Source organism: Rhipicephalus microplus, chromosome X (genome assembly GCF_043290135.1).
Source record: "Rhipicephalus microplus isolate Deutch F79 chromosome X, USDA_Rmic, whole genome shotgun sequence".
In the NCBI taxonomy this organism is placed as follows: Eukaryota; Metazoa; Arthropoda; class Arachnida; order Ixodida; family Ixodidae; genus Rhipicephalus; species Rhipicephalus microplus.
In genome coordinates this window covers 381,641,077-381,664,232 of record NC_134710.1, presented here as the reverse complement: position 1 = coordinate 381,664,232, position 23,156 = coordinate 381,641,077, and positions in this window count along the sequence as shown.

The following is a 23,156-nucleotide window of genomic DNA, read 5'->3' as shown; positions in this document are numbered from 1 at the left end:
AGACTCGTCGGGACGTGTTCAGTGCTATTGCTTTTCACAAAACATGGTGCAAATATTTCGTCCAGCGTTGTTTGAGTAAGAAAATAAAGCAAGAGACGTGTATACGAGTCTTGAAGTCGAGAGATGTTATCACACGTGCGAAAAGTACGAAAAGAGAGAGAGAGAGACTCTCGTTTCGGGTTCGCGAATGCTTAAAATTGATAGATAATAAGGACAATTTTCTGGCCCAGCAGACGTCAGGGAAAGTTTCCGCAAAGCAGCGTCAAATGCTTGGAGAGCATAAAAAAAGTGGACTACGTGTTTTAAGAGACTGACAGCCACACAGAAAGCGAGATGAAGTGTGACTGTCTTTAGGTGTGAGAATCAATGCTAATTAGGAGAGATGTGAGTTAATGAGCCAAATCTTCCTTAAATAACGATAATGGAAACAAACTGAGTATTCATCTAGTGAAAGTGACACTAGTGACAGTGAATGCATAATAGTTGATTATCGTTGTCACAGGCTGATATATATTTTTATTTTCCTATTTTTATTTGGCAAATTATGAGAAGGTAGCCTACGTTAGAGCCGGCTATCCGAACGTCGTGACAGTATTGCACGAGGTAACTAGCGCGCGGTTATATAGTCACACGTGGCGGTTTCTATCTTCTTGTAACCTTGCACAAACGCATTCGAACAATTTTTTTTCTATTTTTAGCCAAGTTTCACCAGACGTTTTTGCATTTGGCGTCATTCGAAGGAATGACGATATATCAGCAATAGGGTGAATGCAAGCACAGCTGTAGTGGACGAGCGGTTAGAGCGCTCAGCTACAATCTAGGAGGTACTTGGTTCAGTTCGCAGAGTCACCGAGCACTTTTTTTTCAAGAGGTTGCCCGGCCTGACATTATGCGTGGTGGCGCGTACTAATTTTTTGAGAAGGTGGCTTTCGCACTTGCTTTTTTCACTCGTCTCACGCGCAGTACCGTGCTCCTTCGTATAAACATAACGCAGGGTTCATAATTTTTTTCTCCATCCTCTCTTATCGCAAAAGTGTCCAGTGCTGAAATACAAATATCGTACCTGGTATATCACTTTTCACGTGTTTGGATATTCGACCAGCGATCAGTCATCACGGTGTTTTGAAGAAAATCTACACATGAAGCGAGCTAACTGCTTGCGGCGAAGTTGACTGTCTTTGTCGGGGCACGCTTTTGTGCTAATTTGGTGGGCACCATCACATGCAGCAAGAACAAAGAGCACGGACAATTAGAGTAGACACAAACAGAGTAATTAGTTTGTGTCTTCTCTCCCGCTATCTGTCATGCTGCACGCTTCAGTGTGATGTCGCTGTCAATAGTTAAAATGAACTATAGCAGTTATTCGAGTTCTGCTGCGAGGGTCCCCTATTGTCAAGGATGAAACAGAACAATGGCAATTTGATTTGTGTCATAGAGAGATACTCTGCTTTTTGTTACTAGAATAAATTTTTAATCGGAAGTTTATTTTTAATTAACAACAGTTCCAGTGCAGATCAAAGGTGCATGGACACAATTCGTGTAGTCAGCTTGACTAGGTTTGTGACCTTAATTGTAATTGCCATCCGGTACTACAATATGCATAAATATCACACACATACACAACCACGGGTGATAGCTTGCTTATTCTGATTAAAATTGATATGTTGATATCGACATATTCGACCAACGCAATGTGTACAAGATATGCCATGTAGAGTAGCTACGCTCTAATCTTCGCAGGTTCGTTCCATTTTACCCAATTTCTTGCCCATGAATGTAGGTTGGTAAATGAAACAACTTCTTCGAACACACAAATTTTTTGTAAGGTTGCATTTATTTTTTTGCAGTACAAAACAAATTGAAATGTATAATGGCTCAGAAGAAAAAAGAACTATAAACAAATTCAGCCAAATTATGACAAAACTTACTCACCATTGATAAGTGTACTCTCATTTAAAAGATACCTACATACATGCATACATACATACATACATACATACATACATACATACATACATACATACATACATACTGAGGTGTAAATATAAAATGAATGGCTATAAAACAACAATTCTAATACACTCATTTTGAATATACAGAAAGTAACTTACGAGAGAAATCTATTAAGCACTGTTACGTCTAAACACGGTGTTTCTCGAACCTTCTCGCAAACACTTGATGCATAGTTTCTGCTGCTGCCCAGTGACAAGCAGTTTTTATAAGAAACACAAGAATAAAGCCCTTGAGAATGTCATGCTAAAGAAAAGGGCTGGGTATCAATATTTTGTACATGTCCGCAATATCATTCTGTTTATTTACATAGCTTGGCTTATTCACAACTCACTAACAAAGAATGTTAGGACACTTATGCTGAGAGTTGGCCCAGCGCAAAGAAATTCTAGACAATACATGAATAATACAATTATAAGCTAATAATCTCCTTGGTGCGAACAGTGTTTATATTGACAGCTATAGGCGCCATTTCATTTCCCAAAAACACTTCTCAAAAGTAGAATCAACTTTGTGTAGCTAAACTCTGGCCCGTCAGGGTGGTTCATCGGGATAGTGTCTCTTTCGGCCAAGAAAACAAAGACCAATTATTTTTTCAGTTCGTAAATTCACCCCATGCTAACATTGAGGAAGCTGGTAGGAGTGGTTTTCGGGAGAGGAAACCACCACATTCCCACCAGTTTTGGCCTTGGGTAGCTAGTTCACTTGGACTAAAATGATGAAAAACACTCCTCAAGAAGACTTCAAAGTTTGCACATCAACACAGTTCCCATACAGCTGTCTATTAGTCTGCTTGAAAAATATTCAGTTTACTGGTGGGCAAAGACTGTACACTAATTATATGAGGTGATGCTCCAGTGCGCTGCATGTATGTCTTGCTGCTGGCCTCAACTGCGATGTTGTTCAGCACGTATGTGTAAAATCACAACTAATACTATGTCACTGCAAAGTATTTATGTGTCATTTGCTTGAAACAGGGACCACAATGAAAGAACATAAGAGCAATTGCCTTCACAAAGTTCAAAACATGTAAATAAATTTCCACAGAGCTTTCACGGCTCATCTGAGAATAATAATAATGGTTATAAACACATTATTACTTCTCTAACAAAGTATTTTAAGATGCCAGCTTCAATATTAGAGTATACCACTACCTTTGCAGGGCTAAAGAATTGTACAGGCACCTAGAAAAAGATAAGTAAGTGCATGCTATAGCTACACATAAATTAAAATAGATACTTTTATTTCTAGTCTAAGTAAAACTGCACAGATGATAAGTCACTTGCATAGTACACGTTTACATTATGAACAAACCTATCCGAGCAAAGTATGCATTAAAAAGTTACACTCACACAGTAGAAACAGATGAGTAGACTGTTGAAGGACGCACAGGCAGTGGGATAACAATACACAAGCACTAAAATCTACTGTTAAGATATACTACGAGTAGTGATGATTCTGTTCGTTCCAAATAAAATAATTTACATATATTCACTTCCCAGAGCTTATACACTCATGACATCATTGGTGCTATACCAATGAGTGTAGACTGAAAGATTACATCAACTAAGTACAAGATTACCGCATCCAAGACTTTACTTCTTGTACTACAAAGAATGCAAACACCGTTACCATTGTCGACCATGGATGCTGTGATTTATGACAGGTAAATGCAGAAACACGCAGGCACTTAACACGCATGTTAAAAACTTCAGCTCAAAAATATTTACCCACTAACACTACAGCAGCCTTTAAATTAGTGTCATAGTTTGGTATCCTTCATGCAAAATTTAAATAATTTGGAATGCAAGCAATGGAGGTGCTGAATAATGTACTGCTAAGAAGTTAAGCTGCAGCTGCGCAGATTGTTACTACGTATACAATTCAAACTGCTCCTGACATCACAATGTGCTCTTTCTGCTGTCGTAAACTTTGAGCAGGAGAACAGTCACTGGCAGTCCTTTTTTACTTGCTGGTCTTTTGTGCTCTGTTCTTGATACACTGTACATGACCTTGGAGCACCGGATCCTTTGTTACAGCAGGAGCTTAGAAAAATACAGATCATTGTTACAACTATGCTACATGCAAGAGTGTACAGTTGTTACTATGTGCTGATATTTACAGATGTCGTATTTTCAGAAGCCAATGACAAGCTTCAACACACACACAAACAGTGAAGACTGAAAATATATTTTATTATGATACAAGAGCAAAACTACAATGTTATAGATGAAGGCTTGAAACTTCTGCCAGGAATAAAAAGCCAATAAAGTTTCTTCTATTTTGACTCTACACTATGTGTGAGAAGCAGACCACAAATAAGTTCACTAAGAAACACAAGTTAGAGTGCACTACAACACAACAGCCAATGTTCATAACTTTAATGCTGTCTAACATAGCCAGCTCACCATACCGCGTATAGGAGCAAATGGGCAGTCTAGAAGACACAAAGCACTTGTGGATTATGAGTGTGCTTGTTTCTGACATCTAATATTCCAAACGAAGAAAAACTGTCAAAAATGCACTTCATCAGGTGAAATAATCATATGCAACAAACACAACGGGCTCCAACAGGTGCCCCCAACACTCACCATTATTGTTGATACCAGTGTCTTGCCGGATGGATATGCTGCGTCCTGCACAGAACACCAAAGGAGCACTCGTTGACTTGGCTTGCATGTGTGCTGGCTGCATCGCACTGCTGCTGAAGTAGGCTAGCCACAGACAGATGAGGAGCCATGGCTTTCAAACACATTGAACATCACCTATAGAGATAAACACTGTATACTTAGGTCAGGTACAATTTGTAGAAAATTATGTATCATTAGGCAGTCGTGGTGAACGCGTTCGGCTGAAACACAACAGGCCACATCACTGAGAGAAAAAAAGCTACATGAAGTAAAAGATGCAATTACTGGCCCTATGTCATCTGATGCTTGTTCAATAGGTCTTTCTCCTTGCAAGTTGTGAACAGCCAGGCGATTTTCACCCACTTGTTATTTCCTTCCAGAGCACTCGATCCACAGAGGCAGTCACAAGCTCGAGAGCTCATTAAGGAATCAAAGTATTTGTGCTCGTTTAAAAGCACCAGCTTTTGAGTCTCAGATGATTGGAGTTTTATTCATAATCAACAATCGCAATTATCTCGCTACTTAGTTCTATAAATGTTGAATAAGAATTATGGGTGAAAATAATACAGGTATCCACTGCAAGAAATCATGCTTGGGTTTTCAATTTGTGCACAGTAAGCGGTGTTCAGTTAATTGTATGTTTAAAAGAAAACTAACCCTGCAGGCAGCTGTTAGGCAGTTTTGTGCCCTCGAAGCTCCCAAGCAGACCGCAGTCCTTCCAGATGAGGCTGCCATGCATGCTTCCAGGCCACATCCACTGAATGATAACAGTCGCAGCAGTGACATAGACTTGCACAGTTAGGGAGCACGTGTCCTTCCTATTTTTGTACAGGTGCTCCAAGTCATGATGAAGATTAATGTGCCAGTGTGTGCAACTGATGCATCACAGGACCTTAACAAGTCAATCTCTGAGATCCGTCAAGAGCCAAAAACAAGATATTTAAAAACAATAATTAAAAGCACTCACTTCTAATACTTCTTTGACGAAGCTATCACTTCGTCAAAGTGACCAAAACCTGGTATAATCACTTTTAGGTAAACGGAAGCTTCATGTAAAATTTATGTACCGCAATATATATGTCCTAGTGAAGTGTAGTGCTACCACAGTGGTAATCGTCAGTAGAACTAATCTTCTAAAATAACATAAATTCCTTAAGTGCAACCTGTCTTCTGGAGATTAAGTTCACATTAACTTTCCAACAATCAAACGTGGTAAATCGACAGGCCCAACCTCATAATCAAACAAAACCTCACTTGTATGAAATCACAAAATCTTCTAATGCATTCGCTCCATAATATATGTATGTATATAACAGTAGTACTGAATTTTTTGTGCTTCAACTTACCATAGGGAAACATTACATCTGATGGGCTCAAAGCTTGAACATGTTATAGTACTGCGTGAATTATAGTACTGGTGAAATTTAGCTCTGCAAGGTGAACTCCTCAATGGCAGCATTTAGTAGCCGTCGGTGTCATGAGGAACCAAGTGTGCTCTACGGCCAACAGGCAAATGGCATTTGCAGACTGGAAGCTGCCGATGACTGCAATGAAGGGCTGGCCAGGCGTGCACGTTCATTGATAAAGTGTAAGAACTGGCCATGGCCGGCTGTTGTCAAGGCTCTAGTGCCGTGCAAAACGATGGCCAGACGAACTCGGAAACCTGTAGTAAGGCGGTATTGGCCTACAACTTCATCCAAAGCAAGGCACCGGTGAAATCTTTGCTCTTTCTGGGGGCTGGAGGGAAGCTTGACGTTCACGGGCTCTCGCTGCCACGTAGAACTCTCAAGTTGTTACCGAAGAACAGTCTATACGCGCTGCCAAATTAACACGATCCACTACAGAATGTAGCACCTCGCAGCTTTGGTTGACCAAATCACAGCGCTAGGACTATGGTTATCACAAAAAGCAGAAATGACGAGTTTACAAACGAAGGCGCCAAGCTCCACCATCACAACGTCGCAGGGCAAAACAGTTATCAACGCTGTCTTTCAATTTTCGGTCACACGAGCACAGCTTGTTCACAAGTCCTCGAACGTCAACACAGCACCACTGTTCACAACGAACATCGTTTTACTCCCTAACACTAGATTGCTCTCAAGAAAATAGGAGCGTACGGGCTAACCAATGGCGAAGCAAGAAACGAACACAGCACGTAGTTCATACGTTTCCGTACGTACTTGAGGTCACTCAAGTAACGTGCCAAAACACTGTCAATCCGAAATGTCGCACAGCACCCAACAGAGACACTGAAAAGTCAAGCAAACGAACTGTTACTGGCACACAAACACACATTGCACGCTTCTCGAGTGCTAGTTGCCGTCGATACAGGGACGCCGATCCTCGCTTGATAACCACACCGACGCACAGGCTTCGCTGTGCTTCACCGTACACCATTGCACTGCCGCAGCTTTCCGCACTGCTTACACGCACCGAAAGAGCTGCCGTAATCACAACGCATCCAGTCGAACGCTTAAGTAACTCATGCGAGAAGCGTTTGCTGAAAGTCGCACCAAGCGATATGCTGGTGACGACGCCACGTTGTTTTCGACAACCGCAGCACGTAAGAGATTTCTTAGAAAGTACTTGCGCTATTTTCACGGCATGACGAAATTTGCTCTTATGTGCGAGGGGGTGATATGACGAACACGACAGGCGTGCCAGATAAAAGAAGTGTTGTGGCAACGTCACGAAGTGAGCTGATGTAGAGGGTATTGCGTCACAACCAATCACAAGCTGTGCCCGTAGGCCAAGCCGTCGTCTGCTAGCGTGTGTCGTCTGCTTCGATCAGAGCATGTGATAGGAAATTCACCTTCGCAACGCTATTATTCTCAAGTCAAGTGGTCGCTGCATCGCACAAAATACATGTCACTGGCACGCTCTACCTTTGATAGATGTTCGTGCGCCAAGTTAAATGGCTGGTAATTGACGCAGGGATGAATTCAGCCAAGGTTTGCTCCAGAATCGTGAAGGTTTGCATATTTTCGGTGTCATACAAAGTTACTAGGGCCATTTTATTCCGACTGCTTGTCATATATATTATCATGGTCCATATCGGTGTCTGAACAGTGAAGGTGAAAATGCATGATTTGTTTGTAGTTCCATGCGTAATCACGCGCATCCCTAATACGCTTCGGTTTACAAAGCACGCTCCGTTCCAGATCGTCCCAAAGTGTATCAACAACTGCATTTCAAAGATCGCACCCATTGGAGAGTTAGAGCCAATGGAAGTACACTAGAGCACAAGCTTCATGAACCACTTACTAAAATGTTCCTCTCAGTTTTATTTCCAATAGCGTGCAAGGAATGTGCTCCCATTAACCTCTTTGGTGGTAATTTCCACCAATGAGGCAAGGATCTCGAGTCGCACTTTTATTTGGATGAGATGGGGTGCAACACAACAACATAACAAATAAGGTTGATCCTATGCCATGCCGCGTTCGAATGCGCCGACCATTCACGTATCACATTGATTTTCATCCAACCACAAATCTTTACATGCATAATTTTACGCCATTGACGCCAAATAGAATTCTTCGATTACTGCGACTTCGAACTTATTGGACGCCGGTGGTTGTCAACACTATCCACTGCGTACAAGAGAAACAACACACGAAACTCAAAGCGCCGAAAGAAAAAAAAAACGCACCAGCAGTCATCAGGCAGCCCTTCATGGGCGTGAATTAACTCAAAACCAGCCAGGGCACCAAAGTATACCGCCGCGGCGGCAGGTTCTAAGTAGCCATATTATTCTTAAGAGTGGTCCGGACCACTCTTAGGGGTTTTTTTAAGCCACGCTGTTTTTACGCACAATTTTGCTTCGTGAATCCACTTACGAGCACTTTTCGGTGACCTAAGCAAATATAGCAACTGCATAACCATCGCTGACATGTTCCCGGGCAGTCACAGCGCGCTTTATTGCAGCGGCCGATGTCACAACGATGGCCTCTTACGACGTTTTTTTTTTGTTTCGTGAATCGACTTACGCAACAAAATTTCTCTTGCGCAAAAATGTTTTCGTAAGTGAGTTTTGTGAATCCGGCCCCTGAATATAGAACTCCCGAGTGAGCAAGGCCGATGTTGAACACCGCGACATAATCCCTCACAAGTATTTGCGGTAGTTATACAGGTTAGAGTGAAGAAAAAAGGGGTATGGTCTGATTTTTTTCTCTGTGACTATGCCGTTAAACCATTCCTTTCCTACTGAATATTCGCACATTTGTTTTCCTATCCCAAGCCCGCTACCGAAATGAGGCTTTTTCGCGTAGGTGTAATCTGTGCATGTGCATGGTTTTTACGACCAAAACAGAATGAAAGGCGTGAACGAAGGAATATATGGTGTCACAAACGTGCTGATATGCCCCCTCGCCCCCACAAAAAGAAGCGCCAATGCAGGTTTTTACAAAAGCCTTCTGCGCGTGGCGGGCACTTTCGGAAGCCAATGACCACAAGTTTCGATTTCGCTAATCGCCCCTCGAAGTACTGCTCAGACAGGTAAAGGCTCATTACAGTAAATATCTTTACAGTTCATATCATGTATAATGTGAATTTTAAAAAAAAATGGCACCAACTTCTGCCACAGAGACAGCAGCCATCGCATGTAACTCCACGGGTATCTTTCTGCAACATAGATAAGGTCAGACGCATCAAAATTTGGATAAATAATTTTAGTCAATTTAGCATTTTAGGTATCTTCAATGTTGGGGTTACACGCTTTATGTGACGCATACCTTGAAGAGTTAAAATATCTCATGCTTTGTTGCTGTTTAAAAAAATACCTTGACTAAAACTCATCATTGAGGAGTAACAGAATAAATAAGGTTAGTTTTTTTGTTACGTTGGGTTAATGCGTTTACTTTTATTCAGGTTACGTAAGGTGGTAACAGGTTCTATTTTTGTCAGTAATTAGTGACGTATTCAGCAACATGTTTTCGGTAGCGTGTACAACACTGTAGCTATAGTGGAAGGTACAAAGTCTTCTCAAGATAAACGCTACCGCCTGCCTGTTAAGATGTACACATTTGTCCCCCTTTTTTCAACAGCCACGTGCCCTTCACATAAGATTCGAACTTTCAAAGTTAAGGGCTCGTTTTCTGTGTCAAAACACGAAAATAGGAGCCCTTATATATATATATATATATATATATATATATATATATATATATATATATATATATATATATATATATATATATATATATATTTATATATATATATATATATATATATATATATATATATATACGGAAGCGAGAAACCACGACATACGACAAAAACACATTTGTAATCGCATAAGTTTCGGCTGGTGGGCCGGCTTTTGTCAGTGTGACATGTAAAGCAGCTTTCGTAGCCATTATATACACTTCTAAAACATTTTGGGACATGCAAAATGGCAATAGGAACTGATTCGACATGATTATACAAAAAGGCTAAAAACATTTAGTGTGAAGATTCAATGCGTAAAGAAACATGGGCACAGTGTTCACCTGTTATCGTTATAGCGACATCAGTGCAAGTGAAAGAGATTTTAAATATAAATGGCGCATGGTGTGTAAAAACATTGGGGTAACCGTGCGTGCAGAATGAAGCGCATTATCGAACGATACATACTAAAGATGACCAGGTCAACTGAGTTTTTTAAGCAGGGAACAAGGATGGTTCTGCCGAACACAATAATAAGAAGTAAAGTAACAGAAAATGAACTAGAAATCTCGGAAGGGCATGAGACACCTTAAGCGGTGGAAGGTAGATAAGTGAGCGTGCCTGCGTGTTTGTTTATTCCAGAGTTTAACGTACCGAACTTGTAGATTAGAAACGATTGATTCGCGGACTTCCCCGAACGTTGGCCGTCGCTGCCCATCGAGGAGAAAAGTGGACCGGGACACAGTGTCCAAGTTACTTCCTGCACCTTTGACTGGTAAAGCTACATTTTTTACACATACTGTAAACATTTTGTCAAGCTGGAAAACTAGCAGACAAAAAGATTCGCGCTGAGCTTCATGCGTAAACGTTAAAAACATACCGAACTTCATCCAAAATGACCAAAGGGTTACAACAGCGAACAAACGCAACTACTTCCGAGCTATCTTCTCACCACAAGGCGAGATGGCAACAACTTGTACAAAGTGCTTCGCTAGATTAGACGCGTATTGTTATAGACCATAACAAATCATGGGCTAAAAAACTGTTTCAGAAAGAAACGATTCTGTTTTCACAGATCTCCGCACCAGAGGCTGATCAATCGGTACCTTACGAGCAAAAAAAGGTTGCGAAACTAAATGGAATAAAAAAAAAGAAGTACATGCGTGACAACTTGTTCCCATCGTCAAGCCGTGATAGTCGAGCAAATCCAGCCGATAAAAGCAAAGGAGCATTGCAAGACAATGTTATAAATTTTTCTTCGGCAAAGCTTTCAGGCGCGCAGATAGGTTATTTATGAAGGGCCTCAGTTTTTGTGCAGCAAACGATGGGTTCAATGAGTTTCAGCTCATTAAAGACCTTCACAACTTGCCTGAAAAATGCGCCCCGAAGAATATTTCTACGATCACTCTAGTGACCACCAAAGTGGGCTGGTACTCCCTCAGCAGAGACACTGGAGCCCACCGCCACAACGTGATAGGTGCTTAGACCTATATAATAAGGCTCTACAACAAGATGTCATAGATTCTTATGAAAATTGCGCTCCCCATCGACATAGCCTATTAACAAAAGAAAAAAGTGCACTTGAAGAGCTAGCAAATAACTCTGACATCATAATCAAGCTGGCAAACAAAGGTGGCGCTATTGCCATTCTTAATCAATGTTACTATATAAGTGAAGCTGACAGGCAGCTCTCAGTTCGAAACTTCTACAGACCACTCCCTACCGATCCTACAAACGACCACAAGGTCGAATTGCAGGACGCACTCGCACAACTTGTAAAAAATGAAGAGATAAAAAAAACAGTAGCCCGGTCGCTCCTTCCACTAAGCCCTGTGGTAGGTAGATTTTATCTCCTGCCCAAGATAAATAAAGCAAATAACTCCGGACACCTATCATCTCAGGCATAGGAACAGTGACTGAAAACCTATCTAGGTATGTCGATAGCCTCATAAACAATATTCCACCTACTTTCTCGTCATTTATAAAGGACATGAATTACTTTTTGAAAGACATTTTAGACATTGGTGTTACTGATGATAGTTTTCTGGTAACACTTGACGTCTCGTCCTTGTACAGAAACATTCCACACAACGATGACATTTGCGCTTTCATCAAGGCTTACGATGATTGTTGTCTTGACAAGCCAGTTGATGGTTAAACCATTGGTACTCTCATGAAGCTCATCTTGGAACTAAACAAATTGGAATTCAATAACTTGCACTACGTTCAAACAAACGGGACATCTATGGGCACTAGAGTAGGTCCTAAGTACGCAAATATCTTTATGGGCATGTTGGAAGCTAACTTCATTGAAAATTCACATTAGAAAACATGCTTCTACGAACGCTTCATTGATGACATCTTCATGATTTGGCCACATTGCGAGGCAAGTCTTCTCACTTTCATTAGGCATTTCAACAATGCCCACCCCACAAATACTTTCACTCATATTTGCTCATCAACAACGGTAAACTTTCATGGCGTTGCAGTCACAGCTAGCGAAACAGGGCTGTCCACAAATTTTTTTCGCAAACCAACTGAAAAGGATGAACTCCTCCATTTCCGTAGCAGTCGCGTCTGACATTGCGAAACAGGAATACCGTACAGCCAAGCTCATAGGTTTAAAAGAATATGCTCCAACCACGAAGATTTCCTTTTGAATTGCCAGGATCTAAAACGTTCGCTCATTCATAACGTAAATATCATAAATATCTATTAGAAATAGTCGATGATGTCATAAACGCGCTGACAAACTAAACCGGGTTGACCTGCTCAACGCCGATTCAAGGTTTCAGGTACATCCCAGGTTAACCTTGTGCTCACCGATTCAACGTCAGCCCCAAACGTCACCGCGATTTTGAAGCGACACCATAACATACTAAATCAAAGCAAACGCCTTAAAAATGTATTCCCAGAACGACCCTGGGTCCTGCACAGACGTGCACGTGACTTTTGTGATATCTTTTGATCATCTAATCTCACTGCCCGTAAACAAAATGGTTGCATTCGTTGTGGGAAGTCGCGCTACAAGGTGTGTGCGCACATAGTAACTACGTAAACTGGCACTAGTTCATCCACAGGCTTTCTGTTAACAATCGGGGCAATCTAAATTGTGACAGTTCCAACGTAGTATACATCATCGAGTGCGATATCTCTAATCTACAATATATTGAGCATAAAAAACACCGTTTAGAAATCAATTGAATTATCATAAGTCGCATGTCAAAACCCTTCTAAATCTGCCTCTATCGAAACATCTAGCAATACCCGGTCATTCTATCGACAAGATTTAAGCAACGGTACTGCAATCTGGTTTCCGCTCAAATCATGAGCGGGAAATACACAAATCGTTTCTAATCTACAAGTTTAGTACACCAAACTCTGGAATAAATGGACACGCAGGCACACTCACTTATCTATCTTCCACCACTTAAGGTGTCCAATGCCCTTCCGAAATTTCTAGTTAGTTTTCTGTTATTTTACTTCTTATTTTTGTTTTTGGCAGAGCCCTCCTTGTTTCCTGCTTTAAAACTCATTACCTAGTCATCTTTAGTATGTATCGTTCGTTCATGCGCTTCAATCTGCAAGCACGGTTGCCACACTGCTTTTACACATCATGCGCCATTTACACTTAAAATCTGTTTCCTTCGTACTAATGTCGCTATAACGGTAAGAGGTGAACACTGCGCCCATGTTACTTTACGCATTGAATCTTCACACTGAATGTATTTATTTTTTTTTTGTATAATCATATCGAATCATTTCCTATTGCCATCGCGCATGTCCCAAAACATTTTAGAAATGTATATAATGGCTACGAAAGCTGCAATACATGTCACACTGACGAAGGCTGGCCCACCAGCCGAAACGTATATGATTATTAAAAGTGTTTCTTCGCCATACGTCGTGCTTTCTCGCTTTTGCTTTTACTACAGAGCCAGTGTGCTGTCTTCCCCGCCCTCCGTATATATATATATATATATATATATATATATATATATATATATATATATATATATATATAGGATGTAAGTGTATAGAAGATGTATAGGAGGATGTAAGTGAAATAGTACAAGTTCCCGTAGCAGAAGGTCACCCTCAAAGTTTGAAGGCCCTGCAAAAAAAAACAAAAAACGAGACAAGTGGGCGAACAAGGTAGCAACAGGCAACAAGAAGCAGAAGAAGGAGAGGAACTAGAAAGGAGCGACGGAGAGCCGCCGGAAACGAGCGGGTAATTCTGGCATTGTTACTGGGTATAGGTAAGACGCGCCGCCAGCCGAGGCGACCAAGAAAAACGAAAAAATGTGGAACATGTTGCCGCTTACTCGCATCCCACACATGGATCGATTTTAAGTTCACGTGGTTCGGCGGCTGGCCCGCGGCATCGGGCCACACACACACACACACACACACAAGAAGCATACGACCCGCTTCAGCTTTCGGAAAATAATGGCCACAATGGAAAGCTAATGTGCCCTCTCCCCCTCCCTCCACCTGCCCTCTCTTGCAGAAAAGTGTACAACCAGTCATACTGAAAATAAATTAATGGGTATTCTAGTAAAGGATGAACAAACAAAAACGTAAACAAAAATTATAAAAATTAAATAATACTAAAAAAGTACTCAGAAATGAAAATAAAGTCTAATAATACTAACACACGCCGTATTATTAGACTTTATTTTCATTTCTGAGTACTTTTTTAGTATTATTTAATTTTTATATTTTTTGTTTACGTTTTGTTTTTGTTCACGTTTTGTTTACGACTCCATTGAGTCCACTAGAGCCATCGTCGTATATTAACACCGTATATTAACGTTCAGCTCATTCAGCTTCTGTGTGTCCGACATTCTTCATAATAACAGAATCCTAACATTAGACGACCTTGTTAAATACAATTTATTTATAGTGTTATTTAAATAATGAAGAACCCTCCTCCAGTAAACGTATTTCCAGACGCTGTTCTCGTAAACACCAACCGAACAAGATTTGAAGCTAACAACAATTTATTATTGCCATTAGTCTATACTAATTATGGAAAACACTCTGGTTTTTTCACGTCGTTATCAACCTGGAACAGTCTTCTCCTTAACGTTAAGCAGTATTTATCATTAGCTATTTTTAAAAACACATTTTTTACTTCTCTGCAGGATATCATAGAATTCTAAGATGTGTAATATTATCTACACCTGTTCATATTCATACACTCTTAATAGTGCCACAGCTACTCATCTTTTTCTTCCTTTTCTCGTTCCTCTGTTCGTTTCGTCAATATTATTTCAGTTTTTCTTTTATTTTTTATATGTTCTCTGCAGTGTTTTGTTGTGCTTATGATTACTAAAATTTTTTTTGTCCGTATTCCTTTTATTCGTATAACTTGTTCCACGTTGCAGTCAGAGCTGCATTTTACTTGTGCATATTTATCACATTTTCTAACTGGAAGTCGTCCTTCAGCCAAGTGCTCTAAGACCTCCTTCTGTATGTTTATGTAAATATGTATGTTTTGTATGAAAGTAAAAATAAACTGAAACTGAAACTGAGTGTTTCGCAATGGTCGTCTTCGGCTCGCAGGCCCGGAGCCCTGAGTTGCCAATACCGTCTCTGGCGGACGGTATTGGCTGTGTCTGTGGGGTCTCTCTCGTGGACGCCATGACTTGCCTAGCGGGGCTGTCGAACACTCTGGTGGGCGACCTTGGCGCTCTTGAGGCGGCCGCAACAGCAGGCAATTCATTTGGTGCAGTTTGGGGCACTGGTACTCATTCCCGTCGGCGTTCTGGACAGGCTGCGATTCCCGGCCATCATGCTTTGACACAGGAGCTTCAGCGCTGCCATCTTTGGCTCCTCTTGTTCTGTGGCCACAAGGAATCAAGATGTTCCTTGGTTGTTCTGTACCGCGGCGTCCATACAAATTAACGCCACCATAGCTGCACATCATGCTGCAGACAACACAGGCGTACGAAGGCCTCACTTCGCTGCTCTGTGTGAGCTGGTCACCAGCTGGCCGATTTATCTCCGGTTCCTCCTCAATGCACACTGCCTCCTGGTGATTCGCATGGCATTCAGATGGTGTCAAATTCATATCGCATTGCCCGTGATCCCAAGTAGTGCTGTACGCCGGGAGGCTGGAATTGCTGATGTTGACTTTGCCTGCTGGTGGCGCATCACTACCGTCGGCCAAGGCGTGGTGGGGAGATACGGATAAAACAGGCATATAGTCCATTAATCTGTCTTCGGCAGACATGGATTGATTGAAGCACTCTCACACTGGGCCAATGACTGTCGCGTAGTAGGCAATTCCCCCACCCCCTGAACGCTGAGTCTGCTCTCCTCACTGGTATCACTGGGAACTCTTGGAATCGTAGACAGGTAGGGTGTGTCATGTCGTGACCCATCCGGCCGGACAGGGGTGGACGACTTCACGTGCCCAGGAGGTGTCGGGTTCGAAGGGCGCAATGCCAATTGCTCAGGATCGAGGGTGATCTTGGTACCTGTTGTCAGCCTGGAGGACTGCGATGAGACATCGAGCTGCCGCCCCACTTGAGCTCGATATATGGTAGTGGGCGCGTTGACGAAGGATCCAGCTACCCTGTGCCCTCTGTATCTCCCCCCACGAAAGAGGACGGGGTGGCCGATGGCCGACATGAATTTGGGTCCTGTACCAGCGACGAGTCTGGAAGCTCATGTGGAGAGCTGGAGTGCTCAGCTGGAGCATCGAGATGGAACCCTTCTTGAGCTCCATCCTTGGTACCGGTTAGGTTGGACGGGGTGGTGGTGGAGAGGTGGTACGTATTACAACCAAAAGCAGCTATGAGCTTGCAGCTCCTCCACGCCCATGACTGATGCTTCCAGCCTTCATACGAGTGCCACGCCGCTGCACCTTCCCGAAGACGGTCTATGGCCACGGTCTATTTCTGAGTTTCTGTCCAGGCCTCGCACATTTTTATCGCGTTGACAGTTGTCACCCAAGTTTCGGCGTCGTTCTGGACCCCGTGGAATTCCGGTAGTTCGCCGACGGCTGGTGATTATGAGGTGGCAGGTGGCCACGCAGAGATCAACGACGCGAAGCAGCCGAGCTGGTGTGAGAGCTCGATGAGAGAAGACTGAAGCTCACTGCGTTGCTCCGGTGTGCTTGCCTCAAGGTGGTATGAGGCAGCTACATCCAACACTGCATTAATGTCACAAAATGCTGGCAACATTGTAGGAGCTCGCTCGGCGATCAACGCTGTCAGTTTGTTAGTCTCGTCACGGGGTAGCGCGATGGTACGCTGCAGTTTCACGGCACTGTCGCACGAGACTTCTGAACCACTTTGGTTCGCGTCCATGAAGTTCGTGGTTCTAGTAGTACTCACGGCGGTAACATGCACGCCCGAGGAAGCATGAACACCGTTTCTTGGCGACTCGTATGTTGAAAGAGTACCGGACAGGGAATGCAGGTGTGGGAAGCTTGAACAGCATTCCCAAAGGACAGGAGCCCGTGCGTATTACGGCCGCGAAACGGTAGCATAGTGTCCCATTAGTGATGCCCTGGTGCCACAGAGGAGCCATGGACACCGTTCACTGATGGTCCGATGGGCAGCTGAAGCGGCAGCCCGGTTGTTGACTCCATCGCCAAAAAAACGTGAATGGAGTTCCTGGATGGAGAAGCCCGCACTGCCGATGAACCACGAAGACACGTACCGCTGGCTTCCCGCTAAAGGTTCACTTGTCGGCTTGCTCTGACGGCAGAATCCATAGCCAAGCACGCGTGGACGGCGCCCGTTGTAAAATGGTACCGGTAACGTGTACTGCAGCCACCGAGGAGGCCTTAACGCCGTCCTCAAGCGGCGCTTATCGCGGCTGTCCTGGATCACGAAGCCGGGACGTCAGACTTCTTCTTCGTCGACTGCGCCATTGTAATGTACCAGACAAAGAGCAAGAGACAAGACACGATCCTGGGCCAGGTGTTTTTGTTTTGTTTTGTTTCCCTGGGAGGTTGGCTAATACCCACTCAGGGGGATTGGCCAAGAAAGTGTAGTGCAGCTTTTGTGTGATCATTTTAACTATGTGTAATGAATTGGTATTATAATAAGACTAAGTAAAAATAAAAACAACATAAAATGAGCAAACGAAAAAAATCAAGTTGAGCAATTTTGAGATTTGATGTGTTATGATTACCACTCAGCTGCGTTTACTTCACTCTGCCCTGGGGAGTAATAAATAATTTTTTGATTGAAGATCACAAAGGTATACGCTTGGTTGCCTGAATATAATCGCAAACGGCATTGAAAGCATCCTTGTGGCAATGTCCCAAAGCTGAGGCGCCAAAGTTTAGCGCCGTTTCCGCCGTCAATCTAAGGCACATTTTTCGAAATGGCATAACTAGTAACCTTTTTCTAAGTATCTCGTAGCGGCGACAATACAAAAAATATTGATCTAGTGATTCCATTTCTCCGCATAATGCGCAGAGGGGTGATGTTGTTTGACCAGCTCTGTGTAGATACAGGTATAGGGGGGGGGGGGGGGGGGCACGACATCGAAATTTAGTAATTAAGACTTCGAGCTTTCTGGACTGACTCCAGTGGGGTTGCCATGGAAACATGAGGTGGTTATAGTCTGTCCATGTAGTTACTTTTTCTATCGTATCAGTGGAGATTGCTGATTTTCGATATCTTATTGCCGTGATATATTCAACATCTGGCAGTATGGACAAAACTGGCCCATAAAGTGCGGCTCGTGCTAAAGAATCGGCCAATTCATTTAATCTTAATCTACAGTGTCCCGAAGCCCATAGTAATCTCAGGAGTCTCAACTGCGGGGGTACTAATGTTTTGAATGTGCTTAGAATTCGAGAGTTCTCTGAAGCTGCCAGAGCTGCACAAACTGAAAGAGAATCCGTCATTATTACTGCGTTGTTTTGATTTGATGGAAGTTTTCGAAGAGCTAAAATAATTGCCAAGAGCTCCGCTTCAAAAACTGGAGTAAAATCAGGCAGTCTCACTGAAAAGGACCAGTCAAGCAAATCAGAGGCAATGCCTACACCTGCCTTTTGATTATTTACGGAAGCATCTGTGGCTATTATATTTTTAGTTTCTGCATGCTCCAAGTAATCTAATAATATGTTATTTAAAAATTTGAGGGATTGTAATTTGGCGGTTTGGGGGAATATATCATCATACTCAATAATAACATGACAATTCGAGTCATTAGTCTCAATTACATTTGTAATGTTCACATTTATACTTTGTAGATATTTTTGTACAAAAATTATCTGAGGTGTGTGAAACCGTGGCCAATGAGCAAGAAAGAAAGCGTCTGGGTTTGCGATAAAAGCCTATTGAGATCTTCTTGCCGGTAAGCTATAAAATTTTAAAAATGCTTGTACGGTCAACATTCGAAATCGACAAAGTAGTGTAGGCAGGCGCGCTTCCTGGTACAGTACGTTGATAGCCACAAATCTAGGGAGTCCCAGACACATTCGTAGTGCTTCTCGCTCCAAGAAAACTAGAGGTTTCGTTTTATAAGCAGGGCCACCCGAGAATAATATGCAGCCGAATTCCATGATGGGGCGCATGTACATCTTGTACAACGTTATCAAGGTGTGCCTCCGTAACCCATATTTCCGGTTACTTAGCTTGTGTAGTAAGCCTGAAGCCCGCTGTGCTTTGGTAGTTATATACTCTATGTGTGGACTCCAGATAAGTTTGTCATTATAAATTATTCCCAAATATTTTATAGAGTCTACTTGCTGGATGGGTTCCTGTTTATATAGAATTGAAATTGAAATTGGTTCTGCAAGCGGAAACGCCATGTGCGTGCTTTTGTTGACATTTAACGATAACGAAATCGACTGCAACCAAATTTCTAACATGTTAATATATCTTTGTAATTTAAGTTGCAATGAGTAAATACCACAGTCAGCAGCAAAGAGTGCGATGTCATCAGCATAAATGTAGACAGTAACTTCTCGATCTGTTGCAATTGTGCTCATTAAAGCATTAAATATTATTGGAGATAAGACTGCTCCTTGGGGAACTCCGCGCGTTTGTTTAAATCTAGATGAGGAACATCCATCCTTGACGCAGTAGAATTCTCTTGATTTTAAGAATTCTGCCACCCACTCAATAAAATATTGTGGGAAGTTCAATCTCTCTAGCGTATTTAACAATATGAAGTGCTCCACACTGTCATACGCCTTGGCTATGTCAAGCGTTACTAAAGCAGCGTATTGCCTTCTTTTACGCGCGAGCTGTATTCGGCTCTCTAAATCAGCATGGGCACACCAAATTGAGAAATCACTACGAAAGCCGATTTGGTTCGGTTTTATTACTAAATTGTCTGCCATCCAGATACTTACTCGGCTATGTAGGACACTCTCTACTAGTTTGACCATGTTAGATGTTAGAGAGATTGGTCTGATATTATCGACTGTTAATCCTCCGCCCGGATTTTTTAGTATAGGAATCACCTTTGCTATCCTCCAATCCTGCGGCACCCATGAGTTTTTTAAGGAGTAGTTAACAACATTGGCGACGTCTCGAGGCGATAAATTGAACAGAATTTTAATCATGGGTACTGTGATTCCATCTGGGCCAGGAGATGCACAGGGTAAATGTTTAATCACGTTGGATACTTCAGTCTGTGTCACTTCTTCAAAGTCAGACTTTGTCGTAGACTTGTGCCAAATGTTTGGCACTACTGAAGTGAATCTGCTTTCCAGACCTTTACCGATTGCCTCTAAGGTAGTGGTCATTTCTTGTGCCGACAGATTATCACAAGCTACATTAACTGGTGATGGCAAGATTTTCCGAGCTCTCATATATCGGAACAGTGCTTTCATATGTTTAGGCTTCGACAGGTATTCATAATGTCTTCTGTCATAATCTTGTTTAGCCTGAGCTACCGTTCTTTTAAAGCCCGCAGCAATGAATTTATAATCGGCCCAGTTTTGTGGGGATTGATTATGTAAGAGCTGCTTCCAAGCTGCCTGACGTCGTCGGTGCTCTCTTGTACATTCATCATTCCACCAACGGCTATATACTCTTTTTGTGGATTCAACAGCAAATTCGGCTCTTTTGTAGGATCTTTTAATGACTGCGTTTATTTTCAGTGCTTTTTTATCATCGCTCTCTTCCTAGTGAAAAGCCAGTGCTGACTTCCGGTCATTCCTAAATTTAGTGCAATTTACAAATACTCTTACATTTGAACAAGATGGAATTATCGCACAAGAAATTTCAAAACTTATCGGTAAGTGGTCACTGTTGGTGCCACAGTTCAGCGCTTTCCAAGAAGAAGTAGTAATGGCTGAACTGACACAACTTAAATCTAAGGCCGACCTGGAGTGATTACGAATGAATGTGGGGGTTCTGACGTTGAGGCACGTCAGGTCATTAGCCATTGTCCACTCCCACAAGCGTTTCCCACTAAGATCAGTTCTAAAACCCCAACTCGTGTGGTGGGAATTAAAGTCTCCAACTAAAACTTTGTCTTTGCACCACAATTTTGTAGCTAGATCCAAACTTCGTGTGTCTTGAACTCCATCCGGAGAATATATATAAACTAAAGTGAAAGGAGTGCAGTTGGGCAGTGTAATGTCTACTGCCAAAATTTCGCATTCTGGCGACATATGTTTGTATGAGCATTTGACTTTCATACTAATTCTATTATTAATAAAGAGAGCTAGACCCCCACCTCTCGATGGACGGTCTAATCGAAAAGATTGGAAGTTATTTAAATGGAACAAATTATGTACATATAGCCATGTCTCTTGTAATGCTATAATATCAGGAACGAATTTAGAAGACAAGTATACCAAATCCGTAGATGCAGAATGGATTGATCGGCAATTCCAATGGAGAATCTTAAGCGACCCTATGGTTTCGAAAGAGCTGCTTCCGCTATAGCTTTCTCAAGAATGCTTTCTTTCAAGAAATCCCTCTTTGAAAGGCTCTCCTTTTCTTTTAGATACTTTTTGTTCTTTGTTTGTTTCGGTGAGTTAGTTTTCCTTGACACAGGGGATCTAGATCTCTTCAGGGACCTAGGGTCCAAATCCATGTCATCGGAATCTATTGTACATGCAGCTTTGTCCTCACTTACACTCTGTATATCTACTGCAGAGGGTGCTGTAGACGGAGAATACGATGGTGCGGTTTCAAATTCCTCATTTTGGCTGTGGACGCCTATTGCAGAGGCTCCTGCGGGCTGATAAAACGATGGCGCAGTTTCAGATTCACCGTCAGCTATTGGTCGTGAACTCTCAACATGTTGGGCTACTAGGCCTGACTCTCCCGCTGTACCAAATATGCGAGTCATCTGGTTAGCCAAATTTTGAGATAGAGAATCGCAAAGGTTAAAAGTCAGTCGTTCCATGGCTTTTTCTAGAGCCTTTTCTATGGCCTCCACTATATTAAGGGAAATCGACCCCTTTATTTCTGAGAGATGTCGTGCTGCAACACTGGCATACCCCTGAGTTCTAGTCTGTATTTCCGCTAGGGCTTCTCGTCGAGAACAGCGCCTACGCTCTATAATTTCAAGAATTTGCATTTCTCGAGCCTTTGCTGAACAATCAGGATTATTTGCACAGTGTTGTTTGTTGCAGAGACAGCATTTCTCTTCTTTAGCTTTGCAGTAATTTGTTTCGTGGTTGTCACCATACACTCGGCATCTGAGTTCTGACCTGCATCCTTTAATAGTGTGATCGTATCGCCAGCACTTCGTACACTGGAGTGGTCGCGGTGATAGCGGTTCCACTCTGTATATTAGTGGCCATGCCTTGATTTCGCTTGGGAGATTCGCTCCAGCGAAGGTTACAAATACCGACTCAGTCGGCGTCTTCTGCTTCTCTACTAGTCGTGCACACCTATAAACGGAAATAGCACCAGTCACGGCAAACATCTCTAATACCTCAGACGGGGTCAAGTTAACATCGACACCGCGAACAATACCTTTCACACATGCCAGATGCGGGGGAATAAAGGCGCTCACCGGATTGGTCGCGAAACTCGAGCACTTCAATAGGTCTTGGACACAGAGCTGATCAGATGAAAAACATAGAATACCACCTCTGCCAAACTGGCGGACCTCTGTGATGCTGTGAAAGTGAGATGTCGCCGCTCTAAGCTCCGCCTAGATCACTTTCGGATTCTTCATCCGAATGAAGCCGTCATTGCTAGGGACGAGGGCCACAGGAACTGCGGGAATGCCGTTGCGTATAAACTGATCGACTGGTATTTCCTGTGGCGGAAGTCAAGCAGACCAGAGGCAAGCCCCTGGTCCAGGTGAAGAAAACTGCATCTAAGTGAACTTTCTAGCGCTAAAAGCGCTTACTTAGCTGTAAAAGCACTACAGGAACACCTAATAAAGACAAAGAAACCACAGCCACTACACAAACTTAGGTCAAAA